The sequence below is a fragment of the Arvicanthis niloticus genome, chromosome 2, assembly GCF_011762505.2.
Source record: "Arvicanthis niloticus isolate mArvNil1 chromosome 2, mArvNil1.pat.X, whole genome shotgun sequence".
Lineage (NCBI taxonomy): Eukaryota > Metazoa > Chordata > Mammalia > Rodentia > Muridae > Arvicanthis > Arvicanthis niloticus.
In genome coordinates this window covers 34,461,678-34,489,223 of record NC_047659.1, presented here as the reverse complement: position 1 = coordinate 34,489,223, position 27,546 = coordinate 34,461,678, and the positions used below count along the sequence as shown (strand labels likewise).

Genomic DNA, 27,546 nt, shown 5'->3' with positions numbered 1-27,546 from the left:
CCCACTGCATGCACTTGATGCTCTGAGCTGTGTGTCCATGCTTTGAATCAGTAAACTCTTTGATGTCATCCAGTTCACAAATTCTCTTCTGTAGCATTAAGAGGAGACCCTAGACTACATGTGGATAGGAGCCCTGCATGCTGAGAGGGCTCCACCAGTTGCATCACAGGTTTTATGGAGGCAGAAGAGTGCACCTAAGATTGGCCCTACAAATTTTTCCCTTTGGAGTAGTCCACGTTCAGCTGTGAGAAGTTGGAAGTACTGTTAGTGTTCTTCATAGTTCGTGGTTCAGGAAACTTCTGTTTCAGGTAGGCATAACTCACCCGTGGCCCTCTGCAGGAATGCGTCTGCCCAGATGTTGGGGGAACATTCTGTCCTAAAGTTCTGACTATATAATAAGTACAGAAGACACTGGTTTTTCTTTATTTATTGTCATATGATGGAGGTGACAACTGCCAAGCTTGCTATATGTTGAACCTATAGATAAGGGCTCCAAGGCCTTCTATGTTTATTGTTGATAGCCATCATTCTAGGTAAAGTTGGTAAGAATATAGGCAGACAGTGGGGGGAGGGGGTGGCATTAAGACAAATGGTGACAGTGTAAGGCAGCAGATCCACCCTGTGGCTGTTTGAAACAATGTTGCATGTTGAACCAAAGGTCTCACAGCTTCAACTCCTGTTCTTGGGTACCCGCCACACATTCCAAGAATAAGAAATGGAGGTGATCTTTAGCATTACATTTCCTTCACTAAAAATGTGGAGCCCCAAGTCGTTATTTTGGTCACAGTGAGTCAAGGTCAAGGATCAAATTTCCAAATACTCAAAGCATCATTTCACCAGAGTGCTTAATAGATGTTAAACAAGAAAAAATTCACACACACTGGGTTGAACTACATATTCTACTAAAAACCTAGAAACATTAGTCTGCTTGAATTCTCTGTGTTTCCCCAAAGGTCAAAGCCTGCAGTGTTGTCCATGTGTCTTTGAGCACGATGTGTTCTTGCTTCCTGGACTGTGCATTTCAAAATTGTGAAGTGATGATCAAGAAGCAGGATCTCTAGGGACCCAGTTTTCTCTGGAATGGAATATGAATAATGATTCCTCAAATAGTCTTGCTGAAGAAACTAAGTTGCTGATGAGAACAATGTTGCAAACACATGTTATTGTGGTGGGCACAAGAGCAATGACTCAAGGTCAGAAATATTTAGTTACTATTTTTTTTCTTTATTGCAGGTGCCATTGCCTTAAAAATAATCTTAAAAATAAAGCCCCCTTGAAATATTTAATAACATATGACTTAAGCAATGACTAATCAGAAAAGAACAATTATTATTATTCATACTGATATCAGGAGAGTCCTAGAAAATGGATAAAGGTAGCCACTTGAGACAAATACCAGAACCAGAGCTTTGTAACAATATCAATGAAAGTAGTTTAATATGTTAACACTCAATGTCTCTATACTTGTACATAATATATATATGCATACATATATACATATATATGTATGCATATATATGCATATATACATATATATGCATATATATATATATATATATATATATATATATATATATATATGCCTGTACTAACATGTCTTCCTACTGTCAGGTTGCACATAAGCGCATGCTCAGAGGAAAAAACATACAGGGCAAAGACACACAATGCAGTGCTGTAGAAGAAACTGCTCAAAGAGACAGAGATGTTTATCGCATAAAAAAAAGGGACTTGATGGAAAGGGGTAGGCAGGGAAGCTGTCTTCAAATATCTATGGAATTGTCAGGGGGGAAGACAGGCTAGACTTATCCTGTATCTCCAAAAGGTTCAATCAAGAACAGTTAATATATGAAAGCACTAGGGCATGAAAGTTAAGCTCTACACAAGGAAAAGTTTTTAGAACCCAGAACCATTTAAAGGATGCTCCCATGAAGTACCACATTCCCTATTATTAAAAGATGTCCAGATAGGAAGCCAAATACCTGCATGTGGAGTGTTAAGTAGATGTTCTGTAGGAGATATAGTTAGTAAGCAGTTCTGTAGATCCTATCAGTCTCACGTATCTTTGGTCCAAGAGGCAGGTGGTCTTGGTGGTAGCTGTGGCATCTCCATGAACAAATTCTATATAGTGCATGAAGTTTATTCCCATCTGTAGCCCTGAGAAAAGTGTGAGGAGAGAATTATGTGTTTTAACTAGCAAGAACAGCTTGTGGTAAGTTAGCAAGCAACTTGAGAACTTTTAAAAGACTATGAACCCCAAGCAGGGTGAATAAATACAGTCCCTCATCACAGAGAAAGCAGCTTAAAACTGAGGCAAGCTCATTTCTTATGAAGAATTTTGAAATGTTCACATTTTTCTTAATTTAACACATAAATGTGTTTTAGTTCCATATTAATGTCAGCTGATGTAGGGAAAAAGGAGCAACACCACTTTAAGATGAGGACACACTAAGAAAAAATGAGGAAGTTGGGGAAGAAGAGGGCATCAAGTGGAAGAGTGATGTATTTCATTTCTATGCCCCCTTGACTTTCCTTCCTTCCATTTTGCTTCAAAAACACCATCTTCATGAGCATTGAGATTTTCATCTGTAAAGGAGGTGGTTGGGGAAGAAACCTCTGTGCCTTCACCCAGCCAATGTATGCTCACTAACAGGGCACTGTGTGTATGTGACTTCTCAGGTTCCAACTCATCCTTTCATTTTCTAAGTTAGAGACCAGATACTCATGATGCTGCACTGCCAGGTGTCACCTTCGCAAGGTTCACAGTGAAGTTCCCCTTAAATAATTTGCTTCAGCTGTATCAGATAACTCTCTAGAGAAAGAGCTGTTAACATTAGGACCTATCACCTCTGTGTGTGTGTGTGTGTGTGTGTGTGTGTGTGTGTGTGTGTGTGTGTGTGTGGTGTATACCCAAATCAGGGAAATAGGATTAGAGGTGAGAAAAGAAACTACTGTGAAATTGCCCAATCTTGCTTTAAGGATGACTGAATCTTGATTCATATTCTCTGAGTCATTCTTCTCTTCTCCCTCAGGATTTTTGGAAAGAAGTGATAAGAAGCTCTCTAAATTCTATTCTCAAACCTGTTGTAGGAATAACTTTTGTTCTCAGCTACAAAAAAAAAAAATATCTCAAGACAATATAACCTAGGGACTGCTAACTATCAACTATGCCATAGAATAGATGGCAGAGTAGCTATAAGCCTTGTTCTTTCTGGTGCGTGATAACTATTTCTCTGAAAACCAGTCTATCATAGAACGATTTCCTAGGATATCTTCATTCTTTTAGTTTGCATAAAACCTTTATTGCTGTAAAGAATGTGGTTGTTTTATTGTGCATCTGATTTTTTTAATTAGACATACAAACAACTCTATGGATAATTTTCAAATGTCCATAAACACTGAACTAAAGAATTATTAACAATGAAAACTCAGCATTAGGATGTTGCAATATAAAGGAAGAAATCAGAAGCAATCTCATTTAAAATAAGTTATATGGATGCACACATGCAAAGAGAGAGATAGAGAGAGAGAAAGGGAAAGAGAGAGGAAGAGGGAGAGGGAGAGGGAGAGGGAGAGGGAGAGGGAGAGGGAGAGGGAGAGGGAGAGGGAGAGGGAGAGGGAGAGGGAGAGGGAGAGGGAGAGGGAGGGGGGATTCATTAGTAAAATGGGAAAGCTGCCAGCCATTGTTATAGGTTTTACCTTTTACCTGTTTTTACCACTAAATAGAAAGAAATATTTTCACTTACTTTGAAGAATTACCTATGATATGGCTAGGCAGTTTGTGTGTGTGTGTGTGTGTGTGTGTGTGTGCACATGCACATGTATTTCATACATCTCATGCTGACATGAAACCCCACCAGCACACATCAAATCCTCATCCTCCAGCTTCTACCTGTAAAGCTCTGAGTACATCCAGCTCTGTGTGCCGGTTAGCTAACTAGCCTACTCACTAAGCCATACATTCAGTTCAAGAACAGATTTTCGTTAAAATCATACTCTCTGCTACAAATTTTGGCCCTCACTAAACAGATAACCTCAGCAACTCATCTCCAGACTTTGATCTCCAGCATTTTCATTTATAAAATTCTAGAAGAAAACAGTTTTTCCCAAAAGACTATTGGGAAGACTAAGGACTTGTGTGGAAAAAGCTTTGATTAATGATTGGTTCGCAGTAAGTGCTTTATGCATTCCTATCACTATTTCCATTATTTTGAGAAGTTTACTTGGCTCCAAGTTTTTAAAAAACATGAATGTAAAATTAAAAGGTAACAGCTTTCTGCTCCAAGAGGAGCAAGCTTTTATTTTTCCCAGTTTGGTTATGGACTGGAAATTAGGAAGTACATCATTGGTTATTAGAACATGTACACCAGAGTCAGGAGCACCAAGTACTTGTTTATAATGTACATTTTGAGATTCAACTCTATCAGAACACCAGAGAATGATGTCTAGAAATATATTGTTTTAAATGAGGTATCCAGAGGATTCTCAGGCAGACAAGCTGGAGACTGAAGATAACAGAACAGAGCAAGCCTGGTGTGGTTTTGCTTACTTGAAAGCAATAATCCTGTCTATAAGCATACTTTATACATAGCCACTGATCTCTCAGGATAGGATCTTACTTAACAGCCACAAGCAGTCTCAGAGGGCAACATCTAGTGTGTATTCAACTTTTAGATCAGATACTGTGGCCAATGCAATTTCTTTGTTAAATTATTTGTCAGGGAATACTAGGGATGGAATCAGGTATGTTTTGCCAGATTCTGATTATGCTAGAGAGTTTTCAGTCTGTCTGAATGTAAGTTCTTCCTTGTTTGACTTATTTTTTTTCCCTGAGAAATTTTGCCCAGAATATTTACCATCATGAGTCAAAGATAAAACTGACCACTCCAAGCAAGACTGCATATCCCAGTTGGCAAGTCTGTCTACTAGTTATCTAGGAGTGTAGGTGGATGCCAGTGTGTGCGTTTGAAGTGCATGGAATTGGTTACCAACTCAAACTTTATTTGCTAATGTATAGATTTATCTAAATCCACACCACAATCCTACTCTGTAAGAAAATTCAACACTTAGATCCAGAATCTCTAAAACTTAAGAAGACAGAAACAGCTTTATTAAGCCAACAAACATATAAACAGACAAATACATAAATGAAGAATGAAAACTTGGGCTGGGGATATTTCAAATGAATTTTATATTACATTCTAAACTCAGAAAAATCTAGTTATTGCCAACTAAAAGCATATTTACATAACAGGCCATGAGACAGCTTCTCTGTTTGCCCATGCAGAACTGCAGAAACATCTAAATACCTGCAATGATATGATCATATCCCTATAATTAGCATTTTGAGCCATGGGACCACATACATTTTGCCACATGATATAATATTTTCAAAACATCATGGAGAGTACTTGAATCAGATGCACTAAAGATCCAAACAATTTTTTAAAAATTGCCAGGAATAATACACTGTTTCCATGGCAAAATATGATTTAGGTTAATATATTTCCATTTAAACAAACGTTAGGACAATTGTGTAACTACTAAACCAAGGCAGAATGGTGAGATACCATTAAACAGTCTCAAAATAAATTGCCAAGGGGTCTTAAAGAAAAGTACAAGTAGAGTCTTTGGGTAAAAAGTTTCATAGTGATCTATGGCAAATATGTGTTGGAGAATGGTCTTGATAAGTGGCACTGACTTGGGTAAAGATAGTAGAATACATACTAGGCTATGCAAGGAGGAAGGCATTCCAGACATAAAAATGCAAGGCAAGACTTTGAAGTAGGGAAGCATTGTAATGGGGGTAAGGAAAAGAACTAAAATTTGGTGTTAAAAAGTAGAAGAGTCATTATCCTGCCAACTTTCTGCCCACCTCCTTCAGAGCTGCTGATCCAAAAACATACAGATATGCTTATCTGAAAATATACAGCTGAAGGATGTCCATTAGAGGCCTGCTGCACCAAAATCATTGGAGTTAGTTAATCATCTCAATACCTACTACAACAAGAATAGCCAAGGACCAAAGTCATCCAGATAGCTAAAGGCCCTTGAAATAATACAAGCAACAAAAGCCAGGGCAATATTATACCTTCAGAGCACAGCTACCCTTCTACAGCAAGCCCTGGATACCCTAACACAATTGAAACACAAGAAAATGACCTTAAATCTAATCTTATAAACATAATAGATGGCTTAAAAGAGGAAATGAATAAATCTCTTAAAGAAATACAGGAAATTACAACTAAAGAGGAGAAGGAAATAAATAAAAGTGTTCAAGACCTGAAAATGAAAATAGAAGCAATAATTTAAAAAAAAAAACTGAGAAAATTGTGGAGGTGGAAAACCTTGGAAAGAGAATAGAAACAACAGATGCAAGCATCACCAACAGAATACAAGAATGGAAGAGAAAACAACCTCAGGCATAGAACATACAATGAAAGAAATTTATACATTAGTCAAAGAAAATCTTAAATCTAAAAACTTCCTGACACAAAACATTTAGGAAATCAGGGATGTCATGAGAAGACTCAGGAGACATCTTAGAAGAAGCTAAAAATAAGTAGGTGGTCTTCCATATATATATATGTGTGTGTGTGTGTGTGTGTGTGTGTGTGTGTGTGTATGTATGTATGTATGTATGTATTTGCCTGAACAAAGCATCTTAATTCTTTTCCTTTTCTTCCTCTCTGGTTCACAAAGAGTTAACCAGCTTAGCCAGAGAAAGTTCTGGCGGATTCACCAGAATAAAAGTACCAATAAATAATTTTTTCACTTATTCCCCTGTTGTTTTATGATGAGGGACTAAACAGTTTCTCACCTCAGAGGAGCTCAGAGAAGTCAGGTCAGCTACCAAAGCACAGTGACTTAGACTTGAAACAGGTAAACCTTTTATTACTACACAGCAACCTTAAATCTCTTAAGACCAAGTTTTACCTCCACTGATGCTCTTCCTCTTCCTCAAAAAGAAGTAAACAGTAAAAAAGACCTCCAAGCAAGAATAATAAGAATAGAAAAACGTGAAGAATCACAGTTCCAAGGACCAGAAAATATTTTTAAAAAATCATAGAAGAAAATAGTCCCAACTTAAAGAAAGAGATGCCTATAAAAATGCAAGAAGCTTACAGAAGACCAATTAGACTGGATAAGAAAAGAAAATCCTGCTGCCACATAATAATCAAAACACAAAGTCTACAGAACAAAAAAAATATTAAAGACAGCAAGGGAAAAAGGTCAAGTAACATACACAGGCAGACTTATCAGAATTACACCTGACTTCTTAACAGAGACTCTAAAATCCAGAAGGGCCTGGACAGATATACTGCAACCTCTTAAAAAACTACAGGTACCAACTAAACTATTATACCCAGCAAAACTCTCAATTACCATAGATGAAGAAAACAAGATATTTCAAGAAAAATCTAAATTTAAATAATATTCATCCACAAATCAAGTCCTATACAACCTACTAGAATGAAAACTCAAACCCAAAGAGGATAACTACATCTAAGCAAACATAAGAAATAAGTAATTCCATACCAGCAAATCAAGGAATTTACACACACACACAGACACACACACACACACACACACACACACACACACACACACACACACACACACAAGCATGTGCCACCACCACCACCACCACCATCATAATAACAGGAAAGAATAATTACTGGTCATTAATATCTCTCAATATCAATGAGCTCAATTCACCAATAAAAACATGCAGACTAACAGAATGGATGCAAAAGCAGGATCCATCATCCTACTGCATACAAGGAGCACACTTCAGCCATAAGTATAGACATTACCTCAGAGTGAAGGACTGGAAAAAAGTTTTCCAAGCAAAGAGACCCAAGAAACACACTGGAGTAGCTATTTTAATATCTAATAAAATAGGCTTTCAATCAAGACTAATCAAAAGAGACAGGGACGGTTACTTCATAATCATCAAAGGAAAAAAATCTACCAGGATGATATCTCAATTCTGAACATCTATGCCCCAAATGCAAGGATACACACATTTGTAAAAGAAACATTGCTAAAGTTTAAATCACGCATCATAACCCACATATTAATAGTGGAAGACTTCAACACCCCACTCTCACCAATTGACAGGCCATCCAGACAAAAACTAAAAAGAGAAATAATGAAACTAACAGACATTATGAATCAAATAGACCTAACAGAATAGAATATTTCACCCAAACACAAAAAATATACCTTCTTTTCAGCACTTCATGGGTCATTCTCCAAAATTGACCACATAGTCAGTCACAAAGCAAGCCTCAAGAGATACAAGAAAATTTAAATAACACCTATATCTTATCAGGCCACCATGGTTTAAATCTACACACTCATGGAGACTGAATAACTCTCTACTCAATGGCGCATTGGTCAGGGAAGAAATAAAGAAAGACATTTAAGACTTTCAATGAAAAGGAAGACACTTATACCCACATTTATAGTACACAGTGAAATCATTGCTAAGAGGAAGATTCACAGCACTAAGTGCCTCCATAAAGAAATTAGAAAGTTGTCATACTACCAATTTAAAATTGCATCTGAATGTTCTAGAATAGAAGAGGAGGAAGAGGAAACAGCAGCAAACATACTGGAGAAAAGAAGAAATGATCAAACTCATGGCTGAAATCAACCAATTAGAAACACAGAAAACAATACAAAGAATCAATGAAACCAAGAGTTGGTTATTTGAGGAAATAAACAAGATAGACAAAGCTTAGCCAAACTAAGTAAAAGACAGAGAGACAGTATTAAAATAAAATCAGAAATGAAAAAAAAAAAACCATAACAACAGACAATGAGGAAATTTAAGGACTCATTAGGTCTTACTTCAAAAACCTATATTCCACAAAATTGGAGAGTCTTAATGAAACGGATAATTTTCTAGACAGATACTACATGCCAAAGTTAAATCAAGATCTAATAAACTATTTAAACAGTCCTCTAACCTCTAAGAAAATATAATAAATCATTAAAAGTTTCTCAACCAAATAGGGCCCAGGGCCAGATGGTTTTAGCATAATTCTACAAGACTTTCAAAGAGGAGTTAATACCAATACTCCTCAAAGTATTCCACAAATAAAAACAGAAGAGTCACTGCCAAACTCATTCTATGAGGCCACAGTCACCTTAATACCTAAACCACACAAAGGCCCAACAGAGAAAGAACACCAGAACAATTTTGCTTGTGAACCTTGACACAAAAATACTCAATAAAATACTCGTAAGCCAAGTCCAGGAACAAATCAAAAACATCATCCACCAAAATCAAGTAGGCTTCATCCCAGAGATGCAGGGATGGTTCAATATATGAAAATCCATCAATCTGATCCAGTATATAAACAAACTGAAAGAAAAAAACACATTATTATCTTATTAGATGCTGAAAAAGCCTTTGACAATACCTAACACACCTTCATATTAAAATTTTAGGTGGATCAGTGATATAAGGCACATATAAAAGCCAGTGTCAACATCAGATTAAATGAAAAGAAACTTAAAGCAATTCCACTAAAATCAGGTATAAGAAAAGTTTCTCAGTCTCTCCTTATCTATTCAATATAGCATTTGAAGTCCTAGCTAGAGTAATAAAGCAACCATAGGAGATCAAGATGATAAAAATTGGAAAGAAAGGCATCAATAAATCATTATTTGTGGATGATATAATAGCATACATAAATGCCCCCCTAATCTAATAGAGAACTCATACAGCTGATAAACACCTTCAGCAAACTAGCTGGTTACAAAATTAAATTAAAAAAAAAATCAGAAGCCCTCCTTTATACAAATGATAAACACATGGAGAAAGAATTGGGGAAATAACACCCTTTACAATAGCCACAAATAATTAAAATATCTAGGTATAACTATAACCAAACAAGTGAAAGACCTATATGATAAGAACTTCAGATTGATGAAGAAAGAAATTGAAGAAGATATTTAAAGATGGAATGATCTCCTGTGACCACATACATATAGGATTAACATAGTGAAAATGGACATCTTACCTGTACTCTCCCCCCCACCATGAGCAGACCTGAGAGACCTTGTTTACCACAACAAGGTCAAGTGACAGGATCTAGGTGGAGTTACCCACCTTGGCTGCCCAGAACACAGAAGCAGAACTGCCCCTGGGCTTGCCTTGAGACATCTCCAGCCGTGACCTGGAATGGACTATGGATTATCCCACCCATCTGAAACCAGGAGGGGTTGTGGGTTGGGTCTTCCCCCTTTAAATTGAGAGCTGAACATTAAAGCTTGGGGCCTTGATCAGAGAACTTTGTCTTGGCCTCATCTCTTCTCGCCCTCCTTCCCCCTTCAATTCCCAGTCCCCCTTTCAGGTGAACCCAGTTGACTTGTGGCTGTGGGCGGCTACACTTACCAAAAACAGATTCAATGCAATTCCAATCAAAATACCAACAATATTCTTAACAGACCTCAACAGAGCAATTCTCAACTTCATATGAAAAAAACCAAAAACCCCAGAATAGGTAAAACAATCCTGAACAATAAAAGAACTTCTTCAGGAATCACCATTCCTGACCTCCATCTGTACTACAGAGTAATAGTAATAAAAACTGCACGATATTGGTATAAGAACAGACAAGTTGGTCAATTGAATCAAATTGAAAACCCTGAAATAAACCCACAGTCCTATGGATACTTGATTTTTGACAAAGAATGCAAAAAACCATACAATGGAAAAAAAGAAAGCATGTTCAACAGATGGTCCTGATCTAACTGGATGTCTACATGAAGAAGAATACAAATGGATCCATATCTATCACCCTTCATAAAACTCAAGTCCAAGAGGATCAAAGAACTCAACATAAAATCAGATTCACTAAATCTAATAGAATGGAGGAGGAGGTAAATCCTTGAACTCTTTTGTGCAACAGACTACTTCCTGAACCAATGGCTTAGGCTCTAAGATCAACAACTGATAAATAGAACCCCACGAAACTGAAAGCTTCTGTAAGGCAAAGGACACTGTCTATAGGAAAAAATGGGGAAAAGATTCGGAAAGGATCTTCACCATCCCTTCATCTGAAAAAGGCTAAAACCCAATCTATATAAAGAACTCAAGAAGTTAGATGCCAGCTACCTTAATATTTCAATTTAAAAATTGGGTAGAGTGCTAAAGAGAGAATTCTCAGCAGAGGAATCTTGAAAGGATGAGAAGAACATTAAAAAATGTTCAACAGCCTTGGTCATCAAAGAAATCAAAATGATCCTGAGATTCCACCAGAATGGCTAAGATAAAACATCAAGAGATAGCACATGCTGGCGAGAATGTGGAGCACAAGGAAAACTTCTCAGTTACTGGTGGGAGTGCAAACTTGTACAGCCACATTAAAAATAAATTTGACAGTTTATCAGAAAGCCAGAGAAAGTTCTATCTCAAGACCTAGCTATTTCATTTCTGGGAATACACCTAAATGATGCCCACTGTACCATAAGACACTTACTCAACTATGTTTATAGCAGCTTTATTTATCACAGCCCCAAACTGGAAACAACCTAGATGTCCCTCAACTGAAGAATGGATAAAGAAATGTGGTATACCTGCACAATGAAATACTATTCAGCCATTAAAAAATAAAGATATCATGATTTTTTTCAGGGGAATGAAGAGTTCGGTATCAGGTGAGTGGAGAGACAGGAGTGGGCCAGAGTGCCAGGAGACACAATGGAACCTGTAGCTGTGGGGGTAGGGCATTTCGAGTACATGACAAGAGACCTTGGATGAGGGATACTCTCAGGAACCAATGGGAGTTACCTTAGCTGAGACTCACAACAGTGGGCATATGGAATCTGAAGAGGCAGCTTCCTTTAGCCAGACAGGAATCCCATTGGAGCAATAGGGACACCAACTCACCCACAAAACTTTCCACCTAAAATTTATCCTCTCTACAAAAAATACTGGGATAGAGGATAGAGCAGAGACTGAGGGAATAGCCAATCAATAACTAGCCCAACTTGAGACCCATCCCATGGATAAGCACCAGTCCCTGACACTACAAATGATACTTTGAAGACTGGAGTCTAACATGGCTGTCCTCTGAGAGGCTCTACACAACATCTGACTGAAACAGATGCAGAGATACATGGTCAAACATTGCATGGAGCTCACAGACTTATGTAAGAGTTGGGGGGAGCATTGAAGACCCTGACTGAGATAGGAACTCCTCTCCATGGAAGACCCACAGAGTTAACTAACCTGGAGCCCCTTAGGGGGCTCTCAGAGACTGAACCACCAACCAAAGAGCATACACGGGCTAGACTTAACCCTCCCCTGCACATACGTAGCAGATGTTCAGCTTGTTGTTTCTATGAGTCCCCCAACAACTGGATTAGGGGCTATCTCTAAAGCTATTGCCTGCCTGTGGACCCTGTTTTCTTAACTTGTCTTGTCTGGGCTCAGTGGGAAAGGATACCCTTAGTCCTGCGGAGATTTGATGTTCCAGGGTGGGAGGATACCCAGAGCAGGAAGTGTGAGGAAGGGGGCTCTACCCTCTCAGAGAAGGGAAGGTGAGATCTGGGGAGAGACTGTGTAAAGGGTGGGTGGGGGGACACTGAGAGGTGAGCAGCAATCTGGATGTAAAGTGAATAACATATGTTTAGTTTTAAAAAAGAAAAGGAAAGTAGAGGAGTTGTGCTTTCAGGTGACTAATTAGCATAAAAAGCACCAGAGGAATTCTGGGACTGAATTTCTGTCTCTCTCATCTCTACCTCTCTCCTCTCTCTCTTCCACCGTCTCTCCGTAGAATTTGTGCAAATAGAGAATCTTACAAGTGTAAACATTCGTTGAATATAGAACATGAACTAGACAATGTGCTATAAGACTTTCAGTCTCATCAGAACTGTTTGTTGTTGCATGTAAGTTAGAACACTAATCTGGTGTGGTGAGATGAGAGATGAAGGAGGAAGACCAGATAGATGGCTGTTACAACGGTCCAGAAAAACAATTCTGGAAGCCTAAGTTCTGGAAGCCTATCTCTCTGTGCAGTACTTTTCTCCTCACTGTCTCTCAGCAGCTTGTCTTTTTTCTTCTGTCTTCCTTCATCTTGATGTGGGCCCTGAGACTGAATTCAAGGCAGTAGACTTTTGTGGGAAGTGGTTTTACCCACAAAGTCCTGATAACCCTGTGTTGTTGTCGTTGTCAACATCATCATCATCATCAACATCATCATCACCATCACCACCACCACCACCACCACCACCACCATCATCATCTCTCCACTTCCTCCTCCTCCTCCTCCTCCTCCTCCTCCTCCTCCTCCTCCTCCTCCTCCTCCTCCTCCTCCTCTTCCTCCTCCTCTTCCTCCTTCTCCTTCTTCTTCATTTATTTCATTTAAAAGTGTGTGTGTGTGTGTGTGTGTGTGTGTGTGTTCTCAGATGCATGCTTGCAACACACATCATGGTTTCAGCACCTAAGAAGGCAAGCCACAACTGATCCTCTGGAGCTGGGATTACAGATGGTTGTAGACCGTATGACATGAATACTGAGGCTAGAACTTGGGGTCTTTAGAAGAACACCTTGCATCCTTAGCCACTGAGCCATCCCTCCAGCCTCCTCACTCCACTCTGGAAAGGTGATAAAGTGAGCATTACATAGAGGCTTAATGCCATTGTTCACATTATCTAAAAATAAGTAGAATCTGCACACAGCTGTCTAGTGTTCTGAAACACAGAGGCTTACAGGAGATCCTAATTTGCCTGAAAATATTTCCTACTTACTCCTAAAACCTGACTCAGCTACATTGACAGATGCAGCCTAATAAATAATCTGTTCTGCTTACACCATTAACTGTCCCTACAGGTGCTAACACACTGTAGATTCACTTTTCCTTCTCTGCTTAAGGAAAATTATGTTTAATATTTTCTTGCCTTTTTTTGAAAAAAAAAATGTTGCCTTAACTTTTATACTGACATCCAAAATAGTTTGAGATGGATGATGCTGACAGAGACATTACACTCATACAATTCTGCTTCCCCCCAGAGGATTATTCAATTCTTTCAAACTACTAAGGAGTCTGTGTGCACAAATGCTTTCTGTGGTTTTATAAATATCCAGACAAATTCCTTTTCTATTTTTTTAACACTTACAGAGGATCTGTGAGTAAACAAACCATCCCATTAAAATTCTACATGCAAGCGGAGAGGATGGCTCAGTAGGTAAGAATGCTCGCTGTGCAAGCATGATGCACTAAGTTTAGATCTCCAGAATGCACAAAAATGTCAGGTGCAACCCTGTGATCTTGTAATACTAGCATCCTGTGGAAGGCTAGTAGGGCCTATTGGCTGCCTGCCAAGCTCCAGGTTCAGTGAGAGACCCTGTCTCAAGTAAATGCAATGAAGCCTGATGGTTCAGGATACCCAGTACCCAACATCTGTCTTTGGCTTCTGTATGCATTCACAAGTGTATGTTCTGTGCCCCCATCTGCATACTCATGAAAATGCAACAACAAAAACTTCATCACATGTAAGACAGGATTCTAATTGACTAGATAAAAAACTAGAATATCCAGCTCCCTGAGTGCCCTCCTTATGCATTTCGGATAACATACTTAAAATGAGGGTCAAGAGAGTAATACAAAATTTCTTTAGAGGATTTTCACCATTTATATCTATACAATGTCTGAGTTACTTAAAACAATCCATACTAGCTGGAAGACGCTCATGCACCCTACTTCTATTTAAGGAGCTATCTACAGTTGTTAATATTTGTGTGTGTGTGAGAGAGAGTCCATTTTCTTTAAGGGTGTGAATCCTGTTAGGTTGACCACAATCCAGAGAATGGCTCAATGTCCACAAGTATATAGACAGTACAAATTGGTCTTTGTGGTTTATGGATTAAAACATAGATACAAAGTTGGGAGGCAGAGGTTAGATGGAGTAGATGTCAGAGCTGGGAGAAGAGTCGGGGGTGAATGCAATCAAAATTCAATTGTATGAGTATATGAAATTCTCAAAGAATTTATCAAAAATACATGTTTAAAACAAAATATACGACTGCTGTGACATTTAAAAAATATACACTCCATGCTATAACTGCATGAATTTGAGTGACAGAGAGACATATGGACTCAAGTCTATAGATCACCTTGTTAAACTAGACTCCCAAGGTAGGCTTTTCCCAAGCCAATTCCCTATACTCTTTAAAGTGCTTATTTGTAAGTTTAGGTGTGGTGATCATATACTACTCTCAATGAAAGACAAGTAAGATGAAGCCATGATATCCATCTGTCTGTGTGCTGTTGGGTAAGAAAAGTGACAGTATTCTTTATAATTATCCCCTAAAACGTGCTTCTCAAAAGAATGCTCCTGGGTTAAGAAGAAAGAACAGAACTAAAGAAACAGAACACACTTCATATAGGTTCCATACCTGCTAGGTTGTTTTGGCAACTGGCATATCTCAGCACTCCTCTATTATCCAGCTCAGCACCCTCCTGCCTCCTGATGTGTGAAAAGAGCTCCCAGAACTTTAACTCAAGCCCATTACATAACTCAAATATCAGAATTTGCTGTGTGAGCATTTATATGGTTGAGATCTGACTTAATGACTCTTTTCTCTTAAAAATAATATTTTAAAAAATGTCTACTATCCATGGATCTCTGTCATATGTCATTCTTGTGCTAAGTATTTTGTCCCTGGTTGCTTTAACTGTGACAATATACAGTTAAAGCAACAATATACAGCAAGTGCCATCATCTCTATTAACAGATGGATCCATGGATCTCATGAAGATTAAGAGACTTTTCTAAAGCAATATAGTGTAGTGTAGTATAGTGTAGTGTAGTGTAGTGTAGTGTAGTGTAGTGTAGGTAGTGTAGTGTGGTATAGTTTTCTAAAGTAGTATAAGTAATGGCAATGCAACTATTAGTAAAATAATAGTAAGTCAAATATGGAATAAATCTCTATTAGGTTATGTTGCTATAGACCCTTTCCCTGTGTTAGTTTGAGTTTAACAAGCTTTAAGGAACACTTAATATTAGTATCTACCTTTACCATATGAAGAATCTAGTGTATGTATGTGAAGCATATTGTGTGTATGTATTATGTATATGTACTACATGGATATATATCCCTGTGTGTGCAGTTGTGCTTGTAGAGAGGTTGGATGAAGATATCAGGAGTCTTTTTCTATCCCTCTTCACCTTATCCCCTGGAGGCAAGCTCACTCACTACCTGGAAGCTCGCCATTTTGGCTAAACACTGACTAACAAGCCTCTAGGCTCTGTCTTACAACAATGGGTTGCCATGGCCAGCTTTTCTATGGGGATGCTGAGAATTCAAACTCAGGTCCCCATGCTTAACAGCAAAGTGTTCTTAACCACTGAGACATTTGTCATCCTAAGACCTCTAAGACCCTAGTCTCCTAATATTAGAAGTGCTTACTAATTGTTTGCCATTTTTACTGTTAGTGGTCATTTGTCCTGTCTTCCCAGTACTGAACAATTGGCCCATATATCCCCTCTACTTATCACAGTAGGTTCAGAAATCAATCAATATTCCGAGCTAGCTCAGTGGGAGCCATCACTGGGATTAGGGATAAAAATAATGGGGAATAAATTCTTTCATATCTCTAATAACTTTGTAAGACAAAGTTGCCAGATGACTATTTACCAAGATATGTGGAACATCTGCTTGAGTAAAGTCCAATATAAAGGAAGTAGAAAAATGAAAGTTATGAAAGAGAACAGAGAGAGAACATTCAAGAACCCAGACTACATTTTATCGCTATTAAATGTTTGGGCCAAATCCTTTTTCATTTTCAACCAATGAAACATTGCAAAGGAAGGGACAGGATGGGTGAGACTGAGATTACAGACCTGAAATTGTGGAATTTTGTCAACAGATAAGCGATGCGACACAGAACTTGCTCACTCCTAATGTCAAAATGACCATCACTGTGACAAATTGTACCTTCAGATCTTGAGTCATCGAATCAGTGAATTGACTTGAGTCAATCGACTCAATTCAGTGACTTGAGTCACTGAATTTCTGGAGACTCGTTAGAAAAATTCTAGCATGTTGGAGAGTTATGATTTTTTTTATAGTTTTTTTAATAAACTATGAAGTTTTAGACAAGCCTGGATTATCAATAAGATGATGGGGAACGCATAGGATTGTTTAGGTCAATAAGAAATAATCAAAAGTAGTTGAGATTTAAAAAATACATACCATGGAAATGATCACAGAAGCTGAATTTTTCTGCCTCTATCTAGGTAGTGACACTGAATCCAGAAGATTAGTATTATGTTGCTCAGTCATTGTGTTAACAAATTGCCACACACTTAATGACATATAAACGGGGTAAACTAGAGATATAAAAGCAAGGTGTTGATAGCAGCTTACTTTATTTAGAGACATCAAAGGATAATCTATTTCCAACTTTTCTGAAATTTATAGCTTTACTATGCTCATTAGTTCATGGGCCACATGTCAGTTTTACTTCTAGGTCGTATCTCTTTTTAGCTCCATTCATCTTCTTGCTTTCCTCTGTTCAGGACATTCATGATGGCAGCCAATCTGTAAATCTAGGAACATCTCCTCTCCTCTTATGTTAGATTCTTAATCCTGTATGCAAAGACCCCTTTACTATGTAAGGTAGCAACTCCAAGTTTCCACAGATGAGATCTGGGTAGTACTGGGTCTGGTCATCATTTTGTCTGCCCAACACACTGGAAATAGTAGAGAATCCATAAAAACTGGAGACCAAAAGCCCATCCAAGTATTTTCAACAATCTAATATGTTACTTTCTTTGTGATCAGTGGGCATCAGTTACCTGTGATATTATTTACATTATGGCTGGCTTCTATCTCATTAAATAAATGAGGATGACCTTGTGATCTTAATGCTTTTGCTCTGCTGGTCCCTCCCACAGTGCTAGTTATAGCATGCACCACTATTTCCTGTTTCTTTAATATGAATATTTAAATCCTTAGATCTAAGCATATACATAATTTAGCGTTTACATAAATGGTTAAATTTACCATTTAAGAATCTTTATGTTGAGTTTGTAACCTATGTGCCCAAAAGGCTTAATTTGAATACTTATCCAAAGTTAAAAGAGAGCAAGCTAAGTCCCTAATGAGAATGCTTGTTTATCTTTGTATTAGTCAGTATTCTCAGAGGCACAGAACTTATGGAATGAATCCCAGCTCCCCCCCCCAATATGTGTGTGTCTGTGTGTGTGTGTCTGTGTATTGGAATGATTTACAGAGTGCAGTCCAGCTAATCCAACAATAGTTGTGAATGGAAAGCCCATTAGTTGCTCAGTCCCACAAGCCTTGATGCTTCTGCTGGTCTTCTGTATATGCTGGAATCCCAAATGCACAGGGTCCAATGCCAGTGAGAGAATGGATGTGCTATCAGGGTGGAGGTAAAGAGCAAAAGCTTCTTTCTCTATGTCCTTATATAGACTTGTAGCAGAAAGTATGGCCCATATTAAAGATATGTCTTCCTGCCTCCAGCTTTGGTTTAAAGATGTGTGTCTCCCTGCCTCAAGATTGACATTAAAGTCCTAGTCTTCCAGCTTCAAGATCTGTATCAAAGGTGTGTGTCTTCCTACCTCAAAGTTCCAGACTAGAAATGGATTCATCCGCTTCAAATAAAGCAGAAATAATCCCTCACAGATGTGTCCTCTATTTCTGGTTTGTAGTTCATTCCAGATATAGTCAGGCTGACAACCAAGAATAGTCACACAGTCCTCTGTGTGAAGGGGTCATCTAATGCTTATTAGAGATATCCCTTCTCATTGGCTACTTATACCTGTCCTAGCCACAGCAAGACACAAGTGGCCCTTGTTTAGGAAGAAATTCTCCTCTAGTCCTCATGAAATACTTAGCCTGTTTAATCCATTATATTTTAAAAATACTGTTCATGGATTCACTAGGAGGCTAAGCTCTCAATTATAACAACACAAAGAGATAAACCTTCCCTGGGGTTTAAAAAAATCTTTATCTTTCAAAACAGTAAAAAAAAAAAATCACCAAAAACATTCTTGGAAGATGCAATTGGAGTTTCAAATTTTGTTGCATTTGATTTTTAAAACTCACTGTTTCACTATTGATTGTATTGATTTGCTTTATGATCTTGTATCACTTGCATAGTAGTGCACCAGGTACTAACATGGCACAGACAATCAACTTCATAGATATTATACTAGGGGGTAAGAAAGTATTATTATTTGAAGCAAAACATACATGGTGACTAATATTAAGGGTGCAAATTTCTAGGTTTTTATTATATTATCTCTAACTGAGATGTTATTTTATTTTGGAGTTTTAACTCTTTAAGTAAACAAATCTGGATGGCCATGTCTTATGAGAGCCATAGAGTTGTACAAACCTCAGAAGCATTACTCCATTTTTTTCCCAGCAGATTTAGTGAATTATTGGTAGGATTAGTGACTTTGTTATATGTCTTCTGCCTGATTAGGCTAAACTACATTTCCCAGAATGCCTTTCCCAAATTTCCAGAAAAAGAAAAGTAGGGCAAAGGAGAGGTTTTTGTATGTGCTTTGTAAGACTGAATGGAAACAGTAGTTATTTGTAGCTCACAGAGACTATTTTGATTTATTGACTCACCAAGTGCATGACATATCATCAGTGCCTGCAAACTCTCCACCTTCCTCTGCATCTAACATCAGCATCAATGAGTTCTAGTCTATGATGAGAAGGACCAGATTCACCTGGAGGACATTGATATCAGTGGAGTCAGAAGCAGTGGGAGGTGATATAGGCTTCAGTTTATTCTTATGTCTTCTAGTTGCTTTCCCATGAACATGGATCTTCCCTTTTACACTTTCTGACAGGTAGACTTAAGCGCCAAGATAAGATGTGACAATGGACTTAAAGAAGAAATTTAATAATCACTCACAGTTACAAGTGTCCACAGTTATAAATTGCTTATAGCATTCCTCATGCCCCTTCAGATAGGTGGCAGTAGGTACATAAGTAAATAGATAAACCAGAAGCTATGGCACATTAAGATTTTGTTTGTTTTGTTTTGTTTCATTGCTTTGGCAAAATATTACAATAATATGAAAGGATAAAAGATGTATTTAGATAAGGATTATCATAGGCATCAGTCATTGTGACTTAACTCATGTTCCTAGGCAAAAAAGCATCATGGCAATGGGAGTGTGTAGCAGAGGAGAGCTATCTATCCAACATAGTGAAAGAGGAAGTGCAGACACAGTAGGGACTGAGGACCTGGTACAATCTTTAAATTGGATACCCATTGACTAACTACAGATAAACCCCACTTCCAGAATTCTCTCAATTAATACCCAAGAGTTCAAAACAAGACCCTAGGAAGGATTATTTATTAGAACCACAATATTCCACATCTGACCCTCAAAGGTTGATGGTTATGCCAGATTGGAAAAAAATAGATCTGGTCTGTCTCTGAGAGTCTAGATAATGCTAACAGTTCCTGCATTGTTTAAATCACCAATTTTCTTCTGAGACTCAAGTGGGAGCCTATGTAAAATGAAAGGAAAGTTTCATTTTTTTCCAAGACACAGTGGCACATACTAAACTTTTTTTCCATAGATAAAGGGCACAAATATAAGGAATAGGCTTAAAACAAGACTTCAACTCAGCAGGGAAAACACTGAATTCTTTAGCTCCCCTTCTGACATCTAGTACATGTATTGATATGATCCTGGTTTCAATTAGTTAAGGCAATTTCATCATTATGTCATTGCTACATGGGTCCCTCATGACTTATCTTTTGGTATGGGTCATTCTTTGCCTATGGCATTCCTCAGCAGACATTGTGTGCTCCTGGAATCTCTAACACTCTGGAGTTTCCATTGCTGCATAGTCTTTACCTTCAACATTTCTACGTATCATCCTTTCAATTGCTGCCTACCAGAATTCTGTTACCTCCATGCATTATCTACTCTCTTAGACTTTCATCTGAAATCATGGTAAAGCTTCTATGACTTTATAGCTCTTACACTATGCATATCTGTAAAATCAGAACCACATAACAATGTCAAGTTTTACTGTCAACTTGAGCAATGTCTAGGCTACCTTGGATCACAGTTGAAACTGCTTTTGAATACCTGGGTGACTAAACCCAGGATCGCAGATAAATGATAGACTACATGTGAATAGGGGTTCTCAGTGGTTCTCTTCTCAAGGAAAAGTCTTCAAAATGAGTTTATAATTCTGTATACTGATGTGGACAGTGGGTGTGATGGTCTAATCTCTGTAATACTGGCAGGGCATTTTTCAATTATCCTAGTGGAAGTGCTTGAGTCTTTCTAAAAGAAGAAAGAAAAAAAGATTGGTTTTTATTATTTTAAAATTTTATATGTATAAGTGGAGGTTTGAGTAAAAATTGTCCCCACAGGCTCCCCATCAGGGAGTGGAGAAAGGCTAGGAGATAGGACCTTTTTCACCCTTTGTCACTAAGAATAATAGAGAGCACTTGTTGTTTTTGCCAAGTACCAGCTTGGATCCCCAGGACCCTTTTTGTGGCTAACAACTGTCTGCAACTCTATTTCCAGATGATCTGGCACCCTCTTATTGCCTTCATGGGCACATGAACATAACACACAGACATATATGCAAGCAAAACCTACACAAAACACAGACCACACAAACACATAAAATAAAAATGAATAAAATTTTAACATAAAGATAATAAAGAAAAAGCAAAATACTCCAAGAAGTTATATAAGTAAAATCATGTTTTACACAATGGTCATTATGGAATAGAATTTGAATTAAGAATTATCAGTCTTCCCAGTAGACTCCATCTGCTCAGGTGCGGTCAGAAGAATATGAGTGATCTGCCTGCCAGCTAAATTGCCCTACTCCCTAGACTCGGTCCCCAAGACTCATTCTATTATTGTTCCCCTCCCATCTCACCATTCACCCCATGGTCAGGTCTCTGCCCCCAATTCCAACAGTCTCCAGCTGTTCATGTGAAGGCCACAAGCAGACAGAAGAACGGAGACCTTCTGCTGCCCCAAACACCAAGCAAGTTGGCAAATGTCCAGCCCCTAATCTGTTCAGAGACACCCTAGTGGTACAAAGGTCAATTAGGCTGCCAGAAAAAGTTACAACACCCAGAAGACCAAAGAGGAAACAGAAACCAAGAAACAAAACATTCATTCAACAAAGACAAACTCAGAAATCTGTACCTAGAACTATAATTAACCCAAACTCAAATGGTTACATACCAGTGTAAGAGCACAATCAACAACAGTCAGAACAATACAGCACCACAAGAGCCAGTCTATCCTATGACAGCAAGACATGATCATTCCATTGTAGCTGAAGCACAATAAAAATACCTTAAAACCAACTTTCTGAAGAGATAGAGGTCCTTAAAGATAAAATGACTAAATCCCTTAAAGAAATTGAGGAAAAGACAAAAAGTTGGAGAAAGATCAATAAATCTCTTAAAGAATGCCAAGAAAGCCAAGAAAAAACAAACAAGTGAAGGACTGTTCAAAATCTAAAGATGGAAATAGAAGCAATAAGGAAAATAAACCAAGGGAATTCTGGAAATGGAAAATCTATGTAAACAAACAAGAACAGCATCACCAACAAAATACAAGAGATGAAACAAAGAATCTCAGGGATTAAAGATAAGATAGAAAAAAATAGATTAATTTATCAAAGAAGCTGTTAAATCTAAAAAGTTCCTGTGACAAAACATTTAGGAAATCTGGAACATTAGGAAAATACAAAACCTAAGAGTAATAGTAATAGAAGATGATTCTCAGCTCAAAGGCCCCCAAAATATTTTTAAAAGAATATTAGAAAAAAAAATCTCTAACCTCAAGAAAGAGATGCCGATAACGATTCTTACAGAACACTGTGTTGATTAGAACAGGAAAAAAAGTCCTCTTGCCACATAATAATAAAAACACTAAATGAACAGAACACAGAGACAATATTAAAAGCTGCAAGGAATAAAGGCCAAGTAATATAAAGACAGCCTTATTAGACACCTGACTTTTCAGCAGAGAATCTGAAAGCCAGAAAGGACTGAATAGAGATGTCTTGCAGATTCTAAAAGGCTACAGATGCCAACCCAGACTGCTATACCCTGAAAAACTTTCAATAACCATAGAGGGAGAAAACAAGATATTCCATGACAAAATCAAATTTAAGAAATATAGATCCACAAATCTAGTCCTACAGAATATACTATAAGGAAAATTCTACCACAAGGAGGTTAATTACACCTTAGAAAACACGGAAAATAAATAATTCCACACATGCAAAATCAAGAAGGAAAGATAATACAGACATACACCATACACTCCCCTTCACACACACACACACACACACACACACACACACACACACACACACACACACACACACTACCACCAGCAGCATAAAAATAGCAAGAATTAATAGTTTTTTTTTATTAATTATCAATTGGTCATTAATATCTCTCAACATCAATGGACTCAGTTCCCCACTATAAAGACACAAACTAACAAAATGGATGAGAAAACAGGATCCAATATTCAGGTGCATACAAGAAACACACTTGAATATCAACATCAAAGATAGACATTACCTCAGAGTAAAGGGTTGGAAAAATATTTTTCAAGTAAATGAACCAAAGAAGCTGGTAGAGCCATTCTAACACCAAAATTGACTTTGAACTGAAATTAATCAAAAGAGATGGAGAAGAAACATCATAATTATCAAAGTAAAAAAATCTACCAAGATGACATTTCAATTCTGAACAACCCAAATGCAAAGGCCCCAACATTTATAAAAGAAATATTATCAGAGCTTAAATTATGCATCAAACACTATATATTAATAGTGGCAGATTTCTATACCCCTCATTCACTGGTCATCCAGACATAAATTAAACAGAGAAATAATGGAACTAACAAATGTTATAACTCTAAAGGACTCAACAGATACCAAGAGAACATTTCATCCAAAAACAAAAGAATATGCTTTCTTCTCAGCACTTCATGCAACCTTCTCCAATACTGACAACATACTTTGTCACAAAGCAAGTCTCAACAGATACAAGGAAATTCAAAGACCTTTCTGTATCTTATTAGACCACTATAGACTAAAGCTGAACCTTAACAACAACAGAAACAGCCTACAAACTTGTAGAAACTGAACAACTCTCTACTCAATGACCACTGGACCAATGAAAAAACAAAGAAAGAAATTAAAGACTTCCTAGAGTTTAATGAAAGCATACTCACACATATGCAAACCTACCAGACACAATGAAAGAAGTGCTAAGAGGAAAGCTTATAGCACTAAGTATACTCATAAAGAAATTTGTGAAGTCTCATATTAGCATCTTAAAATCACACTTGAAAAACTAGTAAAAACAATGACTTCATGAAATTCTTAGTCAAATAGTTGGAACTAGAGAGTATCATTCTGAGTGAGGTAACCCAGTCACAAAAGAACACAGGTGGTATGCACTCACTGATAAGTGGATATTAGCCCAAAACTTGGAATACAAAAGATACAATCCACAGACCATATGAAGCCCAAGAAGAAAGAAGACCAAAGGGTGGATGCTTTAGTTCATTCTTAGAAGGGGGAACAAAATACTCAGGGGAAGAAATATGGAGACAAAGTATGGAGCAGACACCAGAGGAAAGGCTATCCAGAGACTGCCCCACCTGGGGAATGAGATGGGGGGTTTCCAGAGGAGAAACCAGGAAAGAGGATGAAATTTGAAATGTAAATTATCCATTAACAAAAAGAAAACTATATAACAAAAAGAAGCAAACACACCTAATAGTAGATGGCAGAATCAACTGGCTGGGCTCATAGGTGCTCACAGAGACTGAACTGACAACCAGGAAGCCTGTATGGAACTGATCTAGGCCCTCCACATGTATGTTACAGCTGTGTAACTTAGTCTTCTTGTGAGACTCCTAACAGTAGAAGCAGTAGCCGAATTTGACTCTGTTGCCTGACTTTGAGACCTTTTCCCCCTATTGAGTTGCCTTATGTAGCCTTAAGAGAAGAGGAGGTGCCTTGTCTTACTGCAATTTGATATGTCATGGCTGGTTGATATCCATAGAGGCTGGCCCTTTTCTGAAGAAAAACGGAGGAGGAGTGGGTGGAGAAAGATGAAAGAGAATAGTTGGGGGGGGGGTGGATCCGGGGGGTAAGGATGGAGGGAAAACTGTACTTGGGATGTAAAATTAAAAAACAAATACCCACCAGTCCAGATTGCAATAGACTTACTAAATCATGTATTGTTATAAGTACGGGTGACAACTTGCCTCTGTAAGGACAAATAATATGTCTTATTTAATAGTCAGATCATCTTGGTGCAAAGGATATCTCATATTTCTTCCTATATGTAGGAAACAGCATATTATACCCTATTCACCTGGTATTCATTATTCTGCGTAGCAGTTTACCAAATATTTCTTACAGAAATGAAGTCTGGTCAGCCAAAGTTGACAAAATTCTGCATCAATTTTTCTTTCTACAAACCTGAAATGCTTGCAACTCCACAAATAGTTAAATCATTCATTAGAAAGAAAAACAACCACTGGCAAATGAACAGAATTAAATTAATACTCAGGTACATGCTTATGCTATACTTACTAGAGGTAATAGACACCTAGAAGTAGGAAAGACAACACATTTAGAATCTGTAGACTTCACAGTGACTCTGAGATTAGGTCTTTGGCAAAATCCTCTGGGAGTGATTGGGAATAGGACTTTTAAAACTAATGGGAGCATTTGTACATCTCTGTTAGGTACTGGTTATTGGGTAGAATGAGGGTCACTTCCTTGCCTTAACGATTGTAGACTTAATGTCCCCATTTGTACCTGAACTCCAGTTTCTGTATACCCTCATAGATTTCCTTCAATACTTCCTCATGTACAGGCTTGCTGGTTATTTCTTGTGAGGACAGGCCATTCATTGTCTCCAGAAGCTCTTGTGTGCCTCCTGGAGGGGTGGGTACTGCCTCCTGCTTTCTGCTGCCCTCTAGTGGCTACTATTCTCACATATGCCAAGGTGGTTGATGAATGATCCTTGTGAGAGCTGTGAACAATACAAACATCTGTGCAAAGACCAGGGATGGCATGAGGCCTTGTCTATAGTATTTGCCATTACAAGTGATAGGAGCAAGAAAGGACACTCATGCAACTATTTTACAGGCAGAGACCCTGTGAGTGAACAGTTCTGATTATTTTCCTTGACTGAAAGCTGGAAATGTCCTTGGTCTTGTCTGCAGTTCTGTCCCCACTAGGGGGCATGGGTACAGGAGGGAGTTCTGGTACATGATTTTTTTTTTTTTTTCCCCTAGGTCAGCACCTGTGCCTGGAAGCTGAATGTAAGTTATGCCTAAAGGTGAAAGGAGACACATTACAGGTAGACCAGCTAGACTGAACATCTCCCTGGCCTCATCCTACTTTCTGCAATTAGTTGTGTAAAAAGTATATAGATTAGCATCTCAATGATTTTTACACTTCCTTGGTTCAGCACCAGCTACACAGGAGCTCTGCCCCCCCCTTTTTTTTTTTTTTTTTTTTTTTTTATGTTTTAAGTTCTCCATAAACTTTCCAAAACTCACCCTCAGTAACCCATTAATTTCATCCTTTATATTCTCAAGACAAAATGTGGAGCTACTAACTCTGAAATGTTTCTGTGACTGTGAGATTCTGGCTCCCTAACTCTTAAGTTAAACCCTTCCCGTGGGTGAGACGGTCTCTACTGAACTGAAAGGCTTCCCCCTTCACCATCATTCCATTTTATCAGTAAACTTACCAACTGTGTAGCATCCTACCAATTTAGCAAGTAGTCAGTATGCTAGAGAGAGAGAAGAGCTGATGGTAACAGGAGAGGATGTTGCAGTCTCTTAGAGATGTTTTCCTGGGACAGAATTAAGCAGATGATGTCACAGTGACATGTTTGGTGTCTCTGACATACAATATAGTCTGTCGGCTCCTTGCTAGCAGGTCTAGGGAGGAGAGAGTTCCCAGTCTGCTGTGTCTCTATCCAGGGCTGAGCTGGATGGTGAGTGTTGACAGCCCCCTCTCCCCCCCCCTCCAAATCACAGCGATCCAGGAGTCTTGTTGAAGCAGAAACTCAACTTTATTGCATCAGCCTCTTGCTTATATAAACTTGGAGCATAGGGAGGGGGATTTTTGGTGGGATAAGGTGACATAGGAGGCAGGGAAGGGTGACAGAGGGTATGGAATGACTGACAGGGCCAGTGGCAAAACTTTACATCAGCAACAGTGGGGCAGAGGCAGGGCCAAACAGGTCTTGCTGAGTCACCCCATATGGAAGTGACTGAGGTAGATCTCAAAACTCTAGCCAGGCTTAGGTTCTCCCACAAGGCCACAGAAACCTAAGCCAGGCTTGGGTTTGTCCTCAAGGCCCAATCCAGGGTCAAAATGGGGCCCAAAATAATCAAATAGGATCATCTTTAGACACAATGTTAATTTTTTAAAAAAATTTAAATTTCATTTTATATGTATGAGTGTTTTGCCCATTTTTATGTGAACCATTT

The 27,546-nt window shown here is 38.2% G+C and overlaps 1 long non-coding RNA gene across 1 annotated transcript; it reads right to left on the bottom strand.

The window, feature by feature from the left end:
* On the bottom strand, positions 1–22,024 carry LOC143441139 (uncharacterized). Its single transcript, XR_013108361.1, has 4 exons — positions 21,923–22,024; positions 19,625–19,728; positions 1,980–2,154; positions 1–1,075 (listed from the first exon to the last, which is right to left on the bottom strand). It is a non-coding gene; the product is annotated as an uncharacterized LOC143441139 (long non-coding RNA).
* Positions 22,025–27,546: the final 5,522 nt, after the last annotated feature.